The following is a 20,504-nucleotide window of genomic DNA, read 5'->3' as shown; positions in this document are numbered from 1 at the left end:
ACAAGAACCTTTATAAAAAGTACAATATAATATTTGAAAATTAGAAAATTTTCATGATCTGTCAAAATGAGGCAAACATCTGCTCACATAAGTTAGCAATTAACCCTCTTGTTGATTTATTTACGATTTTAAATGAATTAACCTTTTGGATTTAGACAGCGGTTAGTTCTGTTTAGTTGGTTTGCTTAATCGCACTGATTTAGTTTAAATTGGTTTCTATAAAGTTATCCCTCGGATTGGAACTGGTTCGTTGAAATGATGAAAACTAATGAATCTGATCGGAATATATTTCTTTTAGGAATGCAGAATTATGCTTCGACGTTAAAAGGACGCCCCCAAAGTAAAAAAAACATCAAAGGATAACATCCACATATCAATTTAACGTATGTTGATGGCTGTTGAGCCGTTTTGATTCTTGCAATGAAGTCATGAGCCATCAGCATCAAGTAAATGACGCGCATGTCACTGCCTATAAAGACGCTCTATCACCGTCGCGACGTCCATAACCTGCGTGATCTTTACCACTTGCAGTCGACAACATCACCATCGGCTCGTGCTACTTCAGGAACTGTCCGGAGTTTCGTCGCTCGCGACTCGGTGCTTTCGATTTAACGGAGTTGATTCACGACTCCTGTTAAAATTCTTCCGGCCTTTTGTGAAGGAAACTAAATCCGAAACTTGTTCACCAACCTGTTGAATTTAACGCCATCATCTACAAATCATAAGGTAAGAAGTCTTTTGCAACTTTAATGGATTCTTGCGTTTTACAAGCATGCATTTTACTCACTTCTACTTACGGAGTTGTTTTGAGCTTTAGAAGTAGTTTCGAGTCGGTTAACTTTGTGAAACGTTTTCATTTAAGAAATTGAAAAAAGTAGTTACAGGAAACAATGAAATGTATTTTTTTTTCGGTTGTTCCACGCATTTTACGAGTATGTTATGTTCTCGATGTGATATTGTGAGATGTAATTGTCGCTGAACCGAAAAGGTACACGTAATAATACCTTTTTCTACCACAGGGATTTAAAAATCGAGATCTTGATTACTTCCGGTCGCTGTTTTCATCAAGTTGATCGTGCCCGATTTTCGAGTTAAAGTCTTAACCTAAGGCACTTCTCAACAAATATTTAATTTGTTAGCGGCTTATGTATTGTTAACTTAACTTATTACATTAAAGGAGTAAAGTTTAGTGGAGATACCCACTGTCAACTGTTATTATAATCTTTTAAGTAGTCCCTCTTGTAAAATTACCATTAAGTAAAGATAATATGGAGAAACTAATATTTAGGTTAAATATATTGATTTCAATTATTACATTTTGTGAAAAGTTGATATACACATATAGATTTATTTCACTTTATTATTTTAAAATAATAATTGAATACAATACAATACAATACAATATTGCTAACACATACTACATATTTCATTTTCGAAATGTATTTTACAACTAAAATTGTAAATAAAAATAATAAATTACTCTTTACAAATTTATCCCAGCATCATTTTATTAAACAAGTAATTTATTTCAAATAAAGAACTATTTATTAGATTTGGCTTAAAAATTTAATATTTTCATCTAACTTAATATAAATTAAAAGATGATTAAATAACTGCTGTAAATGAAAACTGGAATAACAAAGATTAATAGCAGCAACAAAAAAGATCCACTAAACAGGAAAAATAGAATGAGTCTTTAATAAATGATTCAAGATGAGTAAATAATTAGTAATTTTAAAAAAAATATTGAAAATGTTTTAAATCAATACTTAATTTATTTATGTACATATAATATTTCAAGTGTTGGGTTGTCAAAAAATTGCTGAGATCAGGAAGACGAGAAAACGTTACGTTTTTCGAATACTCCCAATCAATCTGCATTTTAATTTCGTTGTATTTATTTTAAACAGATTTTTCAGTTGAAAGACCACTGTGGGCTTGCATAAAATTTCTGATTTATATTTTTATGAATAAATTACCATAGCATTGTTGTTGCAAGTTTGATTTACAACATTAACAACTGTAAGAGGCTTGAAGATTTACTTTCTCAGGAATAAATTGAAACGTTCTATAATATACATATATTAATTAAAGAAGACCAGCCTCGAGTAATTAACTAATTCGTACTATTACCAAAATCACTAAACAGCAATGGTAAAATGCTGTAATTAGAACTAATTGTTGGCAACTGCACATTTTTAAAAACAAAAAACTTCTAAACCAGTGTATGTACAAAGACTCAAATCCTGATCACACTCCGTTAGATTTTTTGGGATCATGCCTTAACTTAAGCAAGGTTTACTTCAATCCGTCAGCTATACAACTGAATAACTGAAGGAAATGATTCGGAATGAATCCAACCTAAACTCTCCAAAATATTCGTTTTCAGTTCTAACAACGATTTTAATAAATGTCCGAGTTACTTTCGAAAAACTCAATGAAAAAAAAATATTTCCATTATTTCAAATTTTTTGCGCTCTCCGTGTAAACTTACAGACTGCAAAATTGTAATAAGTGTTACCAATTTTTTTACTGTAAAGTTAGTTGGCCCATTTACGCCAATTGCAACAATGTCGATAAAAGATAAATTGCATGTCACGTTGCCTTTCTTCCTAATACAAAAGTACCCATTTAGGCTGAATGCTCAATGGAGAACTATTCGGCATTGACTATGTCCTGGAAATTCCATTGAAAATTTCCTGAAATAGTTATATTTGTGTGTAGTTTCGGTTACTTGATGAGTTTTTTCTCGATCTATTTAGAATCAGCATAAATTTGTATTATGATTTATAAGCAAACCATTTCTTAAAATAACAATCTGTTTGGTAAACCTCGCCTAGAAGCAAAACGGGTTGTTCACAAAAATGAATTTTCCGTCGAGGGCGGGAAGAAACGCAAGCTCATTTAAAAAAATTATTTACCCCAAAAGAAACTATCAGCGATTATATTAAACCGGGAAATAAAACATTAAAAACTTTTGAGGGAAAAATTATTTTTGTAATAAATTTCGGTCTCCCTAATAGGTACGTAGGCTTTTCCAGTTTAAATTAATTTAATTTCGTAAAACTCGCTTACCGCCGTTTACTTTGATCTCGAGCACAATTATTATTAATCTTGTTGTTTTCGTGTTGGAAGATTTTTCGACAGTATCCCAGATTTACATGTTGGAAGAACCTACAATCAATCTTCTTTCGTCCAATTTGTGAGAGTATCTGCAGGTAAATGGCAGGCCTCGAGGGACCATCGACGATTGATTTGTCGCATCCATTAATTCCGTTCATTATAAGAATATTTAATTTGTTACCACTTGGCAGTATTAACTTCCATCGATTTGTAGATGCTAGACACATGTATTGTGTGTTGAATCGTTAATTTATCTGTAATTGCAGAAATCCGACATACTCGTAAAATTGACAAACCCACAATAGAGGCGAATGCTCAGCTATTGCATTTATGTATGCTGCATTTAGAACCAAATCTAAATTGTGTGGTCTTTCCCACGGATTAATTCAGAAGTAGAACCGCTCTGAAATATTCACGGCAACTCTATCCGCCTTAAATAGGTTTAATTAATTTTCTCTTTCTTTTCATCCAGGGGGAAATATTTACTTATATTTGAAATTCTATATGTTTAATTAGGGAGTTTAGGTTTAATGTACGGTATCAAGTACCTACAGAGTAACGGTATCAATGAATTAGTTATTAGGGCTATTCTGGAGAGGATATCCCTCCAGGCATTAACTACCATATATTTGTCAACAAATAGGTGAAAGTAACATTAATGTGAAGGTTCGTTTTAATCTATTTGTGTTTACAATACGGAACTAATTTCAAGTAAAAAAGTGATATTAATTGTTTAAACAAGTTTGGGGAGAGATAAACTAAACCTACTTTTAGATCCATAATTAAAAAAAAAAATTTTTTCAACTTTAGTAAGTGCTATACTTTTGATTTACATCACTACATAGGAACTATTTATTCCGCAGACCAAAACTAATAAGAAGCTAGGAATAATTTTTTTAGTAGAAAAAAAGGGACGCTCTTCTTAATTTACGGGCTACTATAATGTGATTAATCTTGTTAACTGAAGGCCATTATGGACTTGTTAGTAAACTCAGTAAAAACAATCGAGTTTTGTTACAATTTATAAGTGAAATTTATTACATTTTATGCTTATATCCCAATTTATTTATTTATGATATTACACTGTGTGAATATTGGGTACAATATTTTTCCAGTAAAAAGTATTTATGATCGATTCGTCGTGGGTGGCGTTGAAAAGGATACATGTATGTCGAATCAATTGTGTGAAATAATCTTTATCCTTCCTGGAAATCTGCCCCGATCTTTCACTTGCAAGTACTTCGATCGAGGGCGGAAATCTTCTGTAAATATTTGTGCTTTTCGCTATTTTATTTTTTATATTAAACGCCTACCAATATTTCTCTCACTTATTTCCAGATAATTCCTTTTACTTGTTCCAAGCTCACGCTGCTTTTTGCAGTTTAATCACCCTTAAAGTTATAATTAGAAAACTTTCCTGTAGCGATTCCATGTATTGACATCGTTATAGAATAACACTAAAATTCCTATGACAAAAAACTTAATTAAGCTAATTTTACGCTTAACTGAGCAGTCCATACAAATGAAATAAAAAACGAATCTCAAATTACGCTTTGAAGCTTTATAATTACACCTACTAAAACTTTATAGCACCAAATTCAAATTTTGGTGGCAGTGTACAATGTACTTATTCACAAATTCAGCTCTCTATGTTTTACAATATGGAGAACCGTATGCTTACTTTTTACAACTTTATCATCTATTCACCTTCTGCTAGTTTTTACCCGCATTAACAGGAACGATAGAAAACAAATTTAATTTATTAGCATAATAGATCAGATAATTTCACAGCAACATTATTAGAACCACCTACTAGATATACCTAAGCTACTTAATTATTTTAGCACTTAGGATCATTAGGCCGTCAAAACACATGAAGCAATTACAATTTCCCCCAACTTTGTACTATTTTGTGGAGGTGGCTACAAATTTGAACATATTAAAGTACCTATATAGTTGTCCTTCATGCTATACGATAATTATAATTTGGCGTAATGATTACCGAAAATCATTGAACCGTTACTTTGATAAAACTGTTCAAACACATTTAGGTGGTGGACTACAAAGAATAGTCCAATTTTTTATCACTTGTTGAGCTAGAAAATTCAATAATAAATTTGTTAGATAGTAAGTTATTAAAGGTATTTAGTCTCTTGAAATGGCTTTAACTTTATAAAACCAGAACTCGAAGTAAACGAAATCCACAAAATGTAAGAATCCGTTTAAAAATAAAGTTTGGCGGTAATTACAATCCAGGAAAATGGAAAACATCACCAGATAATAATCCTTCAGCTTGTTTTTTTGTCTTCAGATGTTAAAATTGATGGGCTGTGCCAACAGATATATTTTGTTATTCTTTGTTAATCGTTGAATGCATTTTTGTACGACATTCGTTTTTAAAATCGCGGACTAATTAAAACATAAATAAGCCATTTTTAATTAGCGTTGCTGTTGGTTAATTAGTCTTAAATTAGAAGGCAATTAAAAGTTGTAAATTGCAGTTTGATGAACATCCTCTGGAGAAAAAATGGAATGTGTGCTTGGCAAATGTCGTTATAAATGCTTCAATTTTCCAGTTAGTTTCTCGTATTAGAGGATTTTCCGCGTCTCAAACAGAAACGTAAACATCAAATGGGAACGGTAGCATGTCATTACACTACTACAGAATCACTGCATCACCTTGGAAATGGGTCAACACCCGCAGTTTTAATTGCACAAATGGCCGCCACCGCATTTCCACCATAATATCCTACAGTATCAGATTTCCTGTCGCTTTTCTTCAACGAAATTCATTATTGTTTTCCGAATACGATGCAGACCTACAAATTTCGACACAAAGCTGCACCAGAAACGCGATATTGTTTTGTCTAAAGTAAACCAACAAAGTTAACAAGCGAAAAACCCGTAATTACAATTTTTCACTTCTTGGATCGTTTTTTGTGTGTCATTGTCGCGCGTTCAATTTTCGAGGAATATTGATTTTGTGATCGATATAAATAACATTGTAAAAGACGCCATCTTGCTTTGGTGATGCGTAAGTTTTAAGATTATCACCTTTACCAAATGTAAAACAAACATTCAACGCTTCCGCTTTTCAGGTGGTTTAATGTTGACAAACAATTACTAATCCAGTGAAAATTCGGTTGATCGTAATTTTATCCGGGGTTGTAATAATATTCCTTAATAAAATATAAATATAAGCAGTCGCCCCCGTGTTTGTATTTTATGTCCCAAAAATATCGGTTGTCGTAAAACACCGTAAAGGTCAATCACAAATAATAGTATTCATCAAACTTCGGCCTTTTGATAAGTGATCTGTAAGAGCTTGCAAGATTGCAGTGCGAACGAACGAGCAAGGTTCAAATTGAGTTTGCTAATTAAATCAAAAACACATCGTTCTGAACTTTATCATTGAAGCATTAACATCGCCCGCTTTCTAACGCCCCTTGACCCAACACCCTTCGTTTTACCAAAAACCCCGGCAAGTTAACTGCAACTGCATTAAATCGCCCAATCAGTTGTGTCAACACAGGTTGGCGCGAGGATGTTATTGCTAAAATTTCAATCAAACAATGAAGTGCTCGCAGAATCTAAATGAAAAGGAGAACATTTGTTGTTTTTTTAAATTCCTGCACATATTTACCCGAGTATTTATCTTTGTTCATTCTAAATTCAATTGGTTCGCTTGACTTACATCGCTTTGATTAATTAACATAACCACTTTAATAATCACATAACAATATTACGTTTGCTGATTTATTATGGTTTCTGAAATTAACAAATAATTTTAGCTTAATGTGAGTGAAATAAAATGTCTGAACCAACAGTTGTGAAACAACAAAACTCGCTTGAAGCAACAGATGTCAGAAGTTAGGGAGAATCTATAACAAACTTGATTAATGAACATTTATGCTTAATGAGAACTGTCATCAAAAGAAACACCTGAACAGAGTGAGGACGTGACAGCTTTCGTGTGAGGATAAAATTGATGTTTCTAAGTTTGAGCAAGTGCAGCTACACATTATTATCCCAGCAATGGGTGTACATTGTGAACATTAAGTTAACATAAATAACATTATTGCATTTACTTTATTTCTTATGTTTATTTTACAAGTTCGCATAGATTGACAAGAATTATCATGTTCCCAATTAGTTGTAAGTTTATCATTATTCTTGTGTAGAATATGTACAAATTTCGATTAACAAAAATTAAATATTAATTCAATATAATTTATGTAATCATTCAAATGTGTTTAGGAAGGCATAATTTTAAAATAAAAGTGGAAGTTGTTGACTAAATGAATACAGTATTTTTTTTATTAAATGTAACATATACGAAGGTGTTATGGATAGCAACCATAGAAATGGAGTTCGTGTGAGTCGAATGAAGCCTTGATGTGATGAAACAGAACAACTTCATTTCGATTTTCCCATTTTTTATTATTTACTTGAGGGTGCGGGTAAAGTAAGAAATAAAATTCCTTAAAAGTTTGTTGTTTATTTTTTGGATACGTCAATTTGTATTTCTATTTGTTGAAGGCTCTTTTGATATGATGTTAACATTTTAGGCATCCATCGGATAACATTTCTCGAACCACGGAAAAAAATTTTCTTACTACATATCAGAAAGCTACAATTTTCTCCTATAAATTTCAGCATGATTCAGCAAAATATTTAATATAAATTATTGAAAACTATTGTGAAGCATACTATTAAATTTATTTTCTTATCGTTATTTAATAGAGTACCTTCACTATACAGGGTGATTTTGAAGGTTGTGCACATATTTCAACCTGTGGTAGAACCCCACAAAAGGTAATGATTGAGCCAATGAAGCCTAAAGTTTGTCAAAAAAAAATTGGGAGTCACTGAATTTTATGTACCTTTGTGTATCTGTTTTCGATGTTTACTTTATAATTCTCTAGCCTTTGATAGAAGATTTCAAATATGTTAGTTTATTCCGGACAATTAATCACGATGCAGCTTCGTAAATAGAATTCCAACAACAAATTTGAAAGAAAAGTGAACGGATGATTGATGATGACATAAATATTTACGATACATTTTGGAATTTCAATCATTGCAATATATTCGTGTTTATTTATGGCTTTATTATACGATGCGAAGTCAGAATATTCTGATACTCATCATTTCATCAATTAATTTAACATCGACATCATTACTGCTACCATCACTGCATCGATTGACTTCTAACAAAAATACTAATGCATCGAACTAAAAAATGAATTGGCATGCCTGAAGTTCACGAGCGCCTCATGTGGTGAGGTGAGAAAATTTGAACGACAGTTTGCATTAGTGTTTAGGTTCGTTCCGCGAGAAAAATTCAAAACTGACGCCTGAAGGATAATAGGGTGTATAGTTTTCACACTCCTCTCACATTCATTCCTGGGGATATTAAAAATGTATACGAGAAACACAGACTCCGAACAATGTGCCAAAAAAGTAATTTAACTTTAGGGATTTCCTAATTTCCCTCCTATATTATGAAAACCAAGACCACATTTAAAATTTTCCATTGTTATTCTAACGAGAGGAGACATAAATCATTACAGGATTAGAATGTGTATACGGGTTATGTGAGTAAAAAGTTTTCTAAATAAAAGTTTTGTGGAGGAGGGCCAGTGGTTTCATTAACGAGCGAAGCCACAGGTGCGCCACCTCCTGGGTTCCTCTCACCCCCAAAACTCCTTGCAAACAATTCAAGGAACTGAACTATACTAGTTGCTGGTGGTAATAGTTGGGTGGTATCGTGTCATCTGGTGGAATCAGCGGTTTGTTAAGACAAACCTTTGGTATGTGGCAAATAACTTACGAATTGAATACAGTAAAACCAGAAACGGTGTTTTCTAAGATCACGTACTTTAAGTTGTCTTAATCTAGTTTTGATATCTAGTGCACAGTTGAATAAAAAATTGAATTTTGTCATGATCTCATTCCGTTCGTAGCAATAAAAAGGTGACTTTACAAGAATGGTAAAAAAAATATTTTTTATTTCATTTGTGTGAAATAGAAACGTTATCGTAAATTAACTCGTTCATTTTATTTTTCAAAGCAGGGAGCACTTTGTCGAAATAATTCGCTGCGGGTTTTTCATTACTTTTTTAATTCTGAAATTTATTCGGGCGAAAACGATTTGAGTGGTCGATTAGACTGCAAAAACAAATTTAATCGTGTACGATTCTTGATAATATTTGTATTATCTTATAAAACAATTTAATGAAGCAAATCGAAATGGAGGACGCTATTAAAATTATTCGGCTGCAGTTTAGGAGACTGACGCATTATGCGGTAAATTGTATGAGATTTCCCCAAAAGAAGACAGTTTCAGTTGTTCAGAATAACGATGCAAAATAATTAATGGAACACTTTGTTTGAGTTGCACTAAAGTATTTTTGTTTCAAACAATACAACTATCGCTTCTAAATGGTATAAAAGTTATTGAATTATCGAAGGAAAAGGAAGTTTGGGAAAAAGATTATAACGACGCTTGCCTCAGAGAATAAATCTTCTTAATGAACCTTTCCGTTGCAAGAGAAATTTAATAAAAATTTATATTCGCAAATTTTGCACAGTCTTTCCAATATTTTACTTGTAAGTTTTATTTGTACAGACATGGATAAAATTTATGCAGACTATAATATTTTTTGAGATCATTACAAATTTTACAGCAACGCTAGAGAGAGCTGATTAAATAGTTTTATCTCAAACACATAATTCAAAAAGTAAAAAACTATTTTTAATAAAATGCTGTATTCTCTTTTGCAAATAATTTTTGAATTAGCACCATTTGAACTAATCTCTTACCGTTGGTAAGTGAGCTGTCTTTCTAATTACATCCTCATTCTGCAGAGGGAGCGATAAGAAACTACGTACTTGAAACTAGGGTAAAACATCCTGTTTTACAAATAATCTCCGGGTGCAATTATTTGAAATTTTCAGATGTTACATTTGCGTAACTCGACATTTTGATATCAAATTGTTAACATTACCGTCGAATTATTAGCATCATACTCATACAGTTATGGCGTATCTACATCATTTATATAATATTAATTGCATGTTGGTCGCGTTCAAATTGACAAACCGATTTAGTTAAATAGGTTAATGCAATTTAAACTCTAGAACATCTATAAACCGCATTGCAATTATTCCACATTTGTATAATAATAAATAACATAACGAACGGTGATTATTGACTATTGCGTAAAATAGTTATTTGTGTATTAAGGCGAAAAAGTGCATCTTTCTCGTCTGGCCGAGGCTCGAAAACAGGCGGGGACAAAGGCACTTTTTGGCAGAGGTGCACATTAATTTTTTAGGAGACCGCACGAACTACAAAGCATTACATAGTATTTCTTATCAGCTTGCCAACAAAACTAGAAATTTGCTATTTGCAATACAATTAAGTACTATTTACATAATTTATGGTGACAGGACAATTATCGGTTTTGTCGGTTTTGTTGCTAACTTACTAAACAGACTAACAGATGGCGCCACCGTCAGCGTCCGAAAAAGTGCGTCCGGAAAAGAGTTACTTTTCGTCGTAAAATTATCGTTTTGATTAAGAGTGCCTAAAAATTGTTTTATTTACCTATTTAAAAATTTCGGAGAAAATTTGTAACAATGATTTCCTTTCGTAACCAAACATTTACATTTAACTCGATTAATTTGCATGGATTATCTGAAAACATTTAGAATAATGAAGAGGCGTGTTTAATGCTTTTAATTAATAATGTATAAAGCTTTCTTTCAAATACAAGACACCTGGATCTTGCCATTCAGAAGATGTATTAAAGCTTGGGGTAGCTTTTAAGTGAATTTTGTGTAAGACGTATTTCGTTCAAATAATTCCAGTGTAAACTTAAAGCGAATCATCTTGTCAGATTAGATCGGAACGGGAAAAAGAAAGCCGCAGTGGAGTACCTTATAAATCGATAATAAATTAGGCATGGATTAAATTAAAGTTGACGGGAAAATGCGATTTTCTTTAGAAGCATTATATCTACTTAACCTTGTCGCTTTCAGTTTTCTCTAAGTGGTTGTGTTATTTTAATTTACTTAAGAACTAAAGAGTTTAATCAAAGAAGAAAACACACTTTTCACAGTTCTATTTTAAAATAATGTAGTTAGATTTTATCGAAATCTTAGTACTTATCACTATCAGTGTGGTGTAAAATACACAGTCTTGCAAGGAGTCAAAGAATAAATTGATTAATGGAGAGAAGAAATTGTGAATGAAAAAAAGGCAGATTTAAATTTTATTGTATCTTAGGTAATATCACTCCAAGTTTTATAACAATGAAAGAAAAAAGATCTCTAAGAGTTTCCTGCAAGTATTCTGTAAATGTCTGGAAAAATTCATATACAAAGTTATTAAAGAAGTCTTATTATTAAAATTGTACTTTATTACATTTAAGGAAGCGGCACGTGTAATATTACTAATATTGCTTAATTCTAACAGCTGGATCCGCCTTTGAAAAATTTTTGTGTTCCTCATAAAGAACACATTGCCAATTTAGTTTTAGGTATTACAATTTGTTTTTATCACATTCTTTTATGCGAGTACAAATTGAAAAATAAGTTATTAAATAATAATTAACCACAGCAGCTTTCACCTTTTAATTTCACTAAGTATCTGAATGAAAATTAAATTTTCCACGGCCACCACAGAAATTTGTTCCATAATTATTTCACATTGTTTAATATATTAATTATTGTTTTTAATTAGAGAAGCAATGTAAACCGCAAGGCGAGGGGAGCACCTAGTAATAATAAGTATCTAGAAACTGGAAGTCAGTTTAAAATTTAATTAGAGCCAACAATGAGCCACTCTTGCCGGTGACAGAGTAAAATTTTGCAAATTACTACTTACATTATTTTACGTGTAAATTGTGTTCATATTGACGTACACACACACCTATAGCCCCTTCATTTGGTAATAATTGGGACCCGCGCCACTTCACTCTTGACTAGTTAATTACATAGGGGCTCTGGGGGGACCCTTTTCTCTTGAAAACGCTAAATTGAGTTAGCTTGTCTGAGGTTCATACCTATGTGCGGCATTATGGGATATGTTCATTGTAAACGTTTAGGAGCACCTCCGATTATATTGAATGTTTCTCCGATAAGTTCTGGTTTTGTCATATTGGCGAAGTGGATGTGAACCGTATTGTTCTCGTAGATATGGTGTTTGGGAATGGTGACGTATTTTATGGCGGCCTTCATTAAAAAGATTCGAATTGTTATCATTTATTCGCGTGGCTGCTAAGGGTGTGCTATTGTGTGCATAATGATATTTGCCGCTATATTGAGCCACGTGTGGATGGTTTCTATCTCCCTGAGTTTTTCACACTCTGATGTTTGAATGGAATAACGCTCTTGTGAAGTGTGCATTTATAAGGCTGTGGTTTTCCCCAAATATTTTTTATTCCAGTTTACTAAAATTGGGATCCGATACCGTATACCAGTAAATCATGCATAATTCTTTTTTAATGGTTGTGTCGAAGTTGGCTTCTAACAACATTTGATAATATCACGAAATGATGTTTAAAATTTCAATTATTTTACACCGGAAATATTTTATAAAGAAAATAGTCAGTTCGTGTGTTGATTCTGACAACCGCATTTGTGAAATTATCTGCCAGTGAGATAACAATTATGTTGTTTAACTAATCAGAATAATTTTCTGCTGAAGTTTTCTTCTTTTTCAAACTTTCAAGACGTAGCGCTGGTGGTTTGAAAGTTGTATTTAATTTATTCTTGTTTACAGCAATTTATTTGGTATTTTTGTTGTGTTTTAATATTAAAAACGGTCATAATAGTGTAATGTAGGTAATTCGTCGCAACTTCAGTAGTGAATACATTCGGGCGATGATAAATTATTGAAAAAACCTTTGTAAAATGAGTAAGGCAATACTGCGTTGAAGGCATTGTGGGGTTGAATTGAGCTAAATTAATCGTATAAAATTGGTAACTGAATTCAATAAAATGAAATTTATGAATTATAAAATTTTCGGAACAAAGCAAATTTAACGTCCAAGCCTTGATTTTCACACCAATTTGCCCAAAAAAAAAATCATATCGTATACAGGATATTTCACAAGTGATAATGGGCTCGACGGAATTAAAAATGCAACTCACAATACATGTGCAAAGTTAACCTGACTATTCAATTCACCTGTTATTTTTCAAATATTAACCAATAAAAGAGCAGACATGTACTTTCGTAGCCTAGCAACAGAAAATTCCAGCGAATATTCCACTCGTGAAAATATAACTGACTATTCCACTAGTGGTCGAGGTGAATATTTTAAACAAACCTTGATTATTATTTTTATTCAAAGAAATTATTACTTTCTTACGAAGTTAACTGAACAATGAAATCATGTGTAACGCAGATTTGCGAACTAGCTTTGAAAATTTTTATTTTAATCATTGATTTGGTTCATTGAATAGTCTGTTGAATACAACTCGTAGTCAAAGATAGTAGAATATTTTTCCGATGGTATCACTTATGGTCATTACGCTTTTGAACACCATTCGTGCTACGCACTCATGGTGTTCATAAAGCGAATGACCATTCGTGATACCACCACAAAAATATTCGACAATCTTTGACTACTCGTGGTATTATAACTGAATATTTGTTTTTTGATTTAAAAAACATAAAATATTAGCTGTGCAGTTTCGTAAATTTTGACATAAACGTCACTCGCTTGGTTAAATGTAATTGTGAAAAAACGAAGAGTTTTTAGGAAAATGTTTATTATCTGCATAAACGCGTAATGGGATTTTTATTCGCCATAAATCAAGATCATGTCTGTTTTCTCATCGTCCGAATACAATTTAATCGTCGTATTTCAACTTTTTCGTAAATGTCAATTGTGACAAATAAAATTATTGGAAACAAAGCCATCGTGGATTCATAATTTCATTTTAAAACAATACGATATTTTAAATCGCCACGTTAACTTCGGAAATGTATTGTGGGTTGCATTTTCAATTCCGCCGGGTTCATTATTATCACTCGTGAAATTTTATTATTATTGTATTTTATTAAAAAGTCGCATAAAGCAACGTATTGGAAATTTTCGTAATCACAAACAAACAATATATTTAGTTGCTGAGTTAAGTATATGATACTATTGACAAATGTGATTTATTTTTATTTTGACAATACCTTCAAAGTTTCTAATTTCTTTGACCGTGCCGTCAGGCATTCTTTGAAACGAATATAATACATAGCAGACTATCAAACGAAAGGCTGAAGTTTCTGTTGATGATTTTATTTCACCAGAAGTGTGCTTAAGTCAAGTTGAAAGTTAATTAAAAATTGGAAAATGAATTCAAGATTTCTTTGTACTTGCGTCAGTTCTGTTATCCTTATTTACTATGTTCGAACATAACCTCTTCCTTTTTCAAAGTGTCTCTCCGTCTAGCAGAATTCCGATCTTTCCCTTTGCGGATGGATATTTAATTATTACATATTTTCAGAATAATAATATTTTTATAAATACCGGTATGGACCATAACTGAAATATACATATGGTTAATTTATATCCTAGACCAATTTTTTGTTATCAAATACCTTTAACAACGTTAGATTATTATCACTCAAAAATATTTTGAATAACATTAAGGTGAAGCTAAGTCTATAAATTGCTTTATATTTTGCTGTACTATACTCTTCAAAAGTACATAAATTAAATTTACCCTCCAATAATTCTCCAAAAATGCTGATCTGCTGATTTTAATGATCATTATTATTTGCACACGTTGCACCAAAAGATAAGATATTGATTATTGGTGAAATTTTAATTTCACAATTATTGTTAAGTTCCGTGGAACACTTTCCAATTATGATCCTAATAAAATAAACCTGAAAAACAAACCGACCAAGAAAAGCTAATAATATTTTTGACATACTCTGTCATAGTGTTGTTTATTAGCTGCGTAGCTAATTTATAAATCACAATATGTATTTAAATTAGTAATTTAATTGAAATATTGTGGCTCTTTTTGAGATTATTTACAATATATTAACATTTCGATTTGCATCGATCTATTACAAGGTAATGATGTAGATTTATTATCGTACACGATAAAATATGGTCAACGTTGGAACTTAAAATTTTAGCGAAACATTATTTAAAAGGTTAAGCTGCAGATGCCATCTAAGGTGTTCCCTCTGGTCGAATATGAGAATACAGCTTATCTAGAAACTAAATAATCACCTCGCGATGGAAGACATAAAATAATAGATAAGAAGGTAATTTAAAATTTAATATTGCAGTTCTTCACAAAATTGCCCACTTTCCTGTAATTTCAACATTTTACGACGCCGAAACTCAGATATAGGCAGACTTTGAAAGGAAAATTTGATAGAAATAAATCTCCTTTTCTTGTAGAGAGCAAAATTTAATTCTTTTCATATGCACTGTTTACATCAAACAATTTAGTCAAACAAAATTGTTATAATTTAATTTCTCTTCATTTTATGTGAAGCTAAATATTTTTATTTAGTTCTGTTTGTAACACATTTAGTCATGCCTCAAGAATGAAGAATATCATATTTATACGTCAAACAATATAGTGTTAGTGAAGCTTTTGTGGTGCTCATTATTTGCCAGAAAATCATGAAAGCAAACATTCGTTTGTTAATCTTTTTGCTCTCCTGCATCTTTTCCAAGTCTGCAGATAAAACTTCTAAGAGAGATAAAAATGTTTTCTCGTTATGAGAGTACAACATAAACATGTAAAAGTGGGTGAATCACTTAAAAATACTTCCACGGTTTTTTAATTCTTTTTTAATTCTTCTTAACACATACAGCAAAATATTAGACGGGAGTGTTTCGTTATACAATTTACAAATATACCTCCACATTTAATTTTATTACCGCATGTCACCACCATACAACCAGGATTAACAATCTGGTCTACATAAAAAGCGAATATATTTTTTAATAATCCCCTTTATAGCGAATAACTCCTGAACCGAACACTTTTATCTGTGTACTCATAAAATAAAGAACCCACAAAGAATTATCTGTTGTGCTATCAGAGGACAAGTAATTATTTTGAAAGAGATGTAAAATTTTATTTCGAACCTTTTTTTTATTATTTATTCGAAATTAATTGAAATGGCAATAAAATACCAGTCATAACAACTGTCACGTTAGTCCGTTCCGACAGAACAGTCGTGTTTCCACTTGTTGAGCTGAAATTTCACTTTGAAGCCATTAATTATTAATGAAAGCAATTTGCTTCATGTTATATTTACTAACTGTGCAGTTAATTCTTTTATACCCTAGCCTCGTTAAGTTTAACGTTTTGCTGAAGAAAAATTGTTATTGATGCCTCCGACGACATTCATTTGACAATCGATTTTCGAGGCTCATTATCTTTATTGCTTAGGACGGTTTTACATTTTGACGCGTATTGTCGCTTACCTTTTTGTTCTATTGATCGCTGCAGAAAAATTTTCCGCACAATTAAGAAGCAGTTAAATACGATATAAAAGCAGTAGCGTGTTTTACAGATCTGAGCCTCTGACTTCTTTCAAACCTGAAATGTTTTACAGACCAGAAATAAGTCCAGTAATAATTCTAAATCATTTGCTCCTTACATTATTCTCATTATTTATTATTTTCAACTTGATTTAACTGTTTAATAATTATTATTTGCTCTTGCAATATGTTTTTTCGCTGGGAAAAATATCCTGTTCAGAAATAATGAACCCCGTTACATCACCACAATTAGACCTCCAGTTCGCATATACGAACCGTGTCGGTCTTTTATCTTTCCGAACTTATTCAAAGCGATTTAATTTTTTTGTCACGGGATTGCTAATTAGCGAAACCTATCACTTTGCACAGTTATCGAATAGAGAGACCAAATTCCCACTTTGCGCAAAGTATTTGTTCTGAAGTACCACAACGAAATTGAGAAGCACAATCCACAACTTCACTTGAGAGAGATTGATGACAAGATTGAATGTGATCAAACTGAATAATTTAATGAATCAATGTGAAAAATTTCAGTGTTAAATAAGTAAATAATTTGAAAGTAAAGTAATATGGCTTTTAAAACAAATTTAATTGTTGTAAATTTTGAAACTATTGTTGGGTGGTTTAAGATATGTACGTAATTCTGAAGTTCCATGTCGGAGACATTCTTCGTCGTTTGATCAATCCCGAGTGATTGCAAAACAAGAAGACAAGTTTCTTCAGGTAAACTGCAAATAATCGATTCCATTTGCGTGCTGTTTAGATGGAAAAAAGAGAAATATCCCAGCCGGTAACAATAATCAAGTGCCGCTTGCGCCTGTACTAAAGAATAAATACTGACAAAGAATTGACACTAGCCGCGTGTCTAGTTCTTCAAAAATTATTTTTTTTTAACATTGTTCTCCTGATTTTCTAATATCAATTAACCGCGTGGCGTTAGATTGTTCCGCAAATTTTGAGCTACCCTGTATAAACTATTTTCACTGAATGATAATTATTATACCTACGTCTACGATTTATTAATATTATTAGTGACTACATTGAGTAGGTAGTTCAATTTTACTCCATCTGTTAAGGATAAATTCAAAATATTCTGTAGGTTGTTTATTATTCTTGGTCAGCAACTACCTAGTTTCAGGAGACATGGTGTGATAAAACCACTTGATCTATTCTCCAGTGTAAAGCTTTTTATTTTTAGCGGTATAAAAGCTTTTTGTGACACTTGATACACATATGCCACAAATACTTTTGCGAGTGCAGTTTACTGAATCGCAAGACACGTGTATTTTCGTAAAAATATGTAATAAATTTAACTGAAAGCTTACACCTCTTGCAGGATGGTCTTAATCGTGTACGAAATTTTCCGAGGGATTTTCTGTTTCCTTAAACAGAAGAGTTCCCTTGAAAATTAAATACAAAAGCATTTTGGTTTTAATCCAAAATATTATGTTGACATGTAATTTAATATAATTTTACACTTATAAATTAATTTATTTTGTTGATACCATAACTCGCATAAATATTAACTTTGTAATTTAGGTGTTTCGTTTGACTAACTTTATTCTTAATGAGTTTTCGTTAATTAGTCAACAGCAAAATTTTAAAGGACAACGATATACTCGTATTTGACATTTATCCAGCGATATTAAAATCCTTTCTATTCTCTTAAATACTTTGAACTCAATGTATAGCCTAAAGTCCAGTTCATTCCTATCCGTCAACTAGATAAAAAATACCGTTGACAGAGCTACCTTCTAGTACTTTTTGCTTTATATGATTGGTAGGCAACTTTGATCTTTGCTCGTGGGGAACTTCAAGCGATTTTTTTATATTGAGCGTTTCTAAAATCATACCCACATTCCTTACTTAAGTATTGTTGCGTTTTATATAGAAACTGTCGTTTGCGAGATACGACATTTTGACAGCTTTGTTCTCAAAACACAACTTATACCACTCAATTTTGTAAAATTTATACTAGGGAGTGGATGGATAGTGATGACTCCAAGCACATTCACATATCAAAGATCCACAAGTCTTTTGACTGATGTTGGTTATCCCATATAGTAACTGAAGATGGTACAAGTTGGCACAACTGAAATGGTACAGTTTAATTTTGCCAAATTGACACGCGTTCTTTGCAAAAAATTAAATTTAATATAATTGCCTTAATGCGCTATGTGGAAGAATTACAAAATGCAACAGCGCTGTCTCGTGTATTTTTAACGTAAATCGCTGTATTGGTGGATCTTTACAAGGTTTATGAAATATTCGTAATTAATAAAGAGATTTACACTTGGCTTCAAAAAAAACGGGAACTGAAATTTGACCTAATGTGAATTGGAAATTTAATTTGTCAATTTATGTCAATTTTCAAACTATAAAAATTTAATAAAACCTGACAGAACTTTTTCTGACAGTTCCCGTTTTTTTTGAAGCCAACCGTACAAATGAAATAATTTTTTTTATAAGTATATCATTTGTGTAAATAACCTACGGATATTAATTATTTAGTTCGTGAATTTTACATAAATTAGGTTTTTGAATAAGTTGCAATTTGTTTTATCTGTCTAAATATAGACTCACTTTTTCATTTTAAAAGCACTAAAAATTGTCGATAAGTCCCACCACATAAAAATTTAAACATGTAAAGCATTTGGATTGTGTTAATGACCAAATGGAGTTTTTCTTATTAATCTTTAAACGTAAAACGGCATGAAATGTCAGAGTTTCAATGTAAAATGATAAACCGGATTAACGGAAATACGATTTAAAAATCTACGTATACAGTCGAGTGAATAACTTGACATCCGCGATTCCATCAATTTCGTTTGATTTGATGACGCGGCGATATGCAAGAAATATGTATACGAAAAACAAATTTTTCATTCGTGGAACCTTTTGTTTTAGTATTTCAGACGTGCACGTTATACGATTTCTGTTTTGAAACGTCAACCTTTGCGGTATGATAAAATACATTTCTTTCATATCAACGCTTTTAGAATTCCCATGAAATCGAGAAAAAAGCGATTCATTAAAACTTCAAATAAACAGAGTATGAGCTTCCATCCAAGTATTAAAGTGTTTCAAAGAGCGCTGAACCGCTTTATCCGCAAATTATATCGAGAGGTGCACAATTTGGACTTACAAAACACAATTAATTTAACACGATGAATTTCATGTCAGCTTGGTATTTCGAATAATGCTACATTCTGGGAGTTTACGAAGGGTGTTATGGTTGTTGGCACAGACAAACTGATATGCGAGTATAACTCAAAGCATCATCAAACGCGCAGTATTTAGGATTACCACGGTAGGACGGCTGGTAAGAAGAAATCCCTTGATGCTTGAGGAAATTCGCTTTTGTTAATTTTGTTGCAAATTGAAAACCATGACAGATTTGGTGTAAAATAAACTTTGTACTCGTACTCCTGTTGAATATTTACCCAGCAAATAAGTTTCCCTCAAGAGACAGTATTAACTGAAAATAAACGGGAAGTTTCAAAATATGAATTTTAATTGCGATAATGGGTGTATTTATTCATCATCTCCCTCGTTCATTCCATTTGATGTCTTAAAAACAACACACGCCTTATTTTATTTTTTTCTTTTCAGGTGAGTAGCGTTGATATTTGGCCCATTAAGCGCACTTATTCAAGGACGCCGAATTGGGGTGAGTATGAAATTTATTTCGCATTTGTGAAGTGACGCATAAAATTATTCTATTTGATTGATATGACACACGAACATCAGACTCGATGTCTTTGAACAGTCCAATATGTGAGACATGTAAATTTAAACTTTATTAAAAAAAATCTTTCTATAGGATTTTTTACAAGGTTCGCGTTTTGAAACGCA

At 31.9% G+C, this 20,504-nt stretch overlaps 1 protein-coding gene across 2 annotated transcripts in view; it reads left to right on the top strand.

Annotated features, from left to right (window-relative positions):
* Positions 1 to 496: 496 nt before the first annotated feature.
* Dh44 (diuretic hormone 44) overlaps positions 497 to 20,504 on the top strand; it is a 40,501-nt gene continuing 20,493 nt past the window's right edge. The window contains exon 1 of one of the 2 annotated variants that reach the window (XM_069048874.1): positions 497 to 726. The gene's annotated coding sequence lies outside the window, so the exon portion shown is untranslated. Of the gene's footprint in view, positions 727 to 20,298; positions 20,320 to 20,504 lie in introns of those variants that run through there. The other variant, XM_069048876.1, reaches the window with a different exon arrangement.

Source organism: Tenebrio molitor, chromosome 5 (genome assembly GCF_963966145.1).
Source record: "Tenebrio molitor chromosome 5, icTenMoli1.1, whole genome shotgun sequence".
Lineage (NCBI taxonomy): Eukaryota > Metazoa > Arthropoda > Insecta > Coleoptera > Tenebrionidae > Tenebrio > Tenebrio molitor.
The sequence above is the reverse complement of the archived record's forward strand: the minus strand, read 5'-3'. Positions and strand labels throughout refer to the sequence as shown.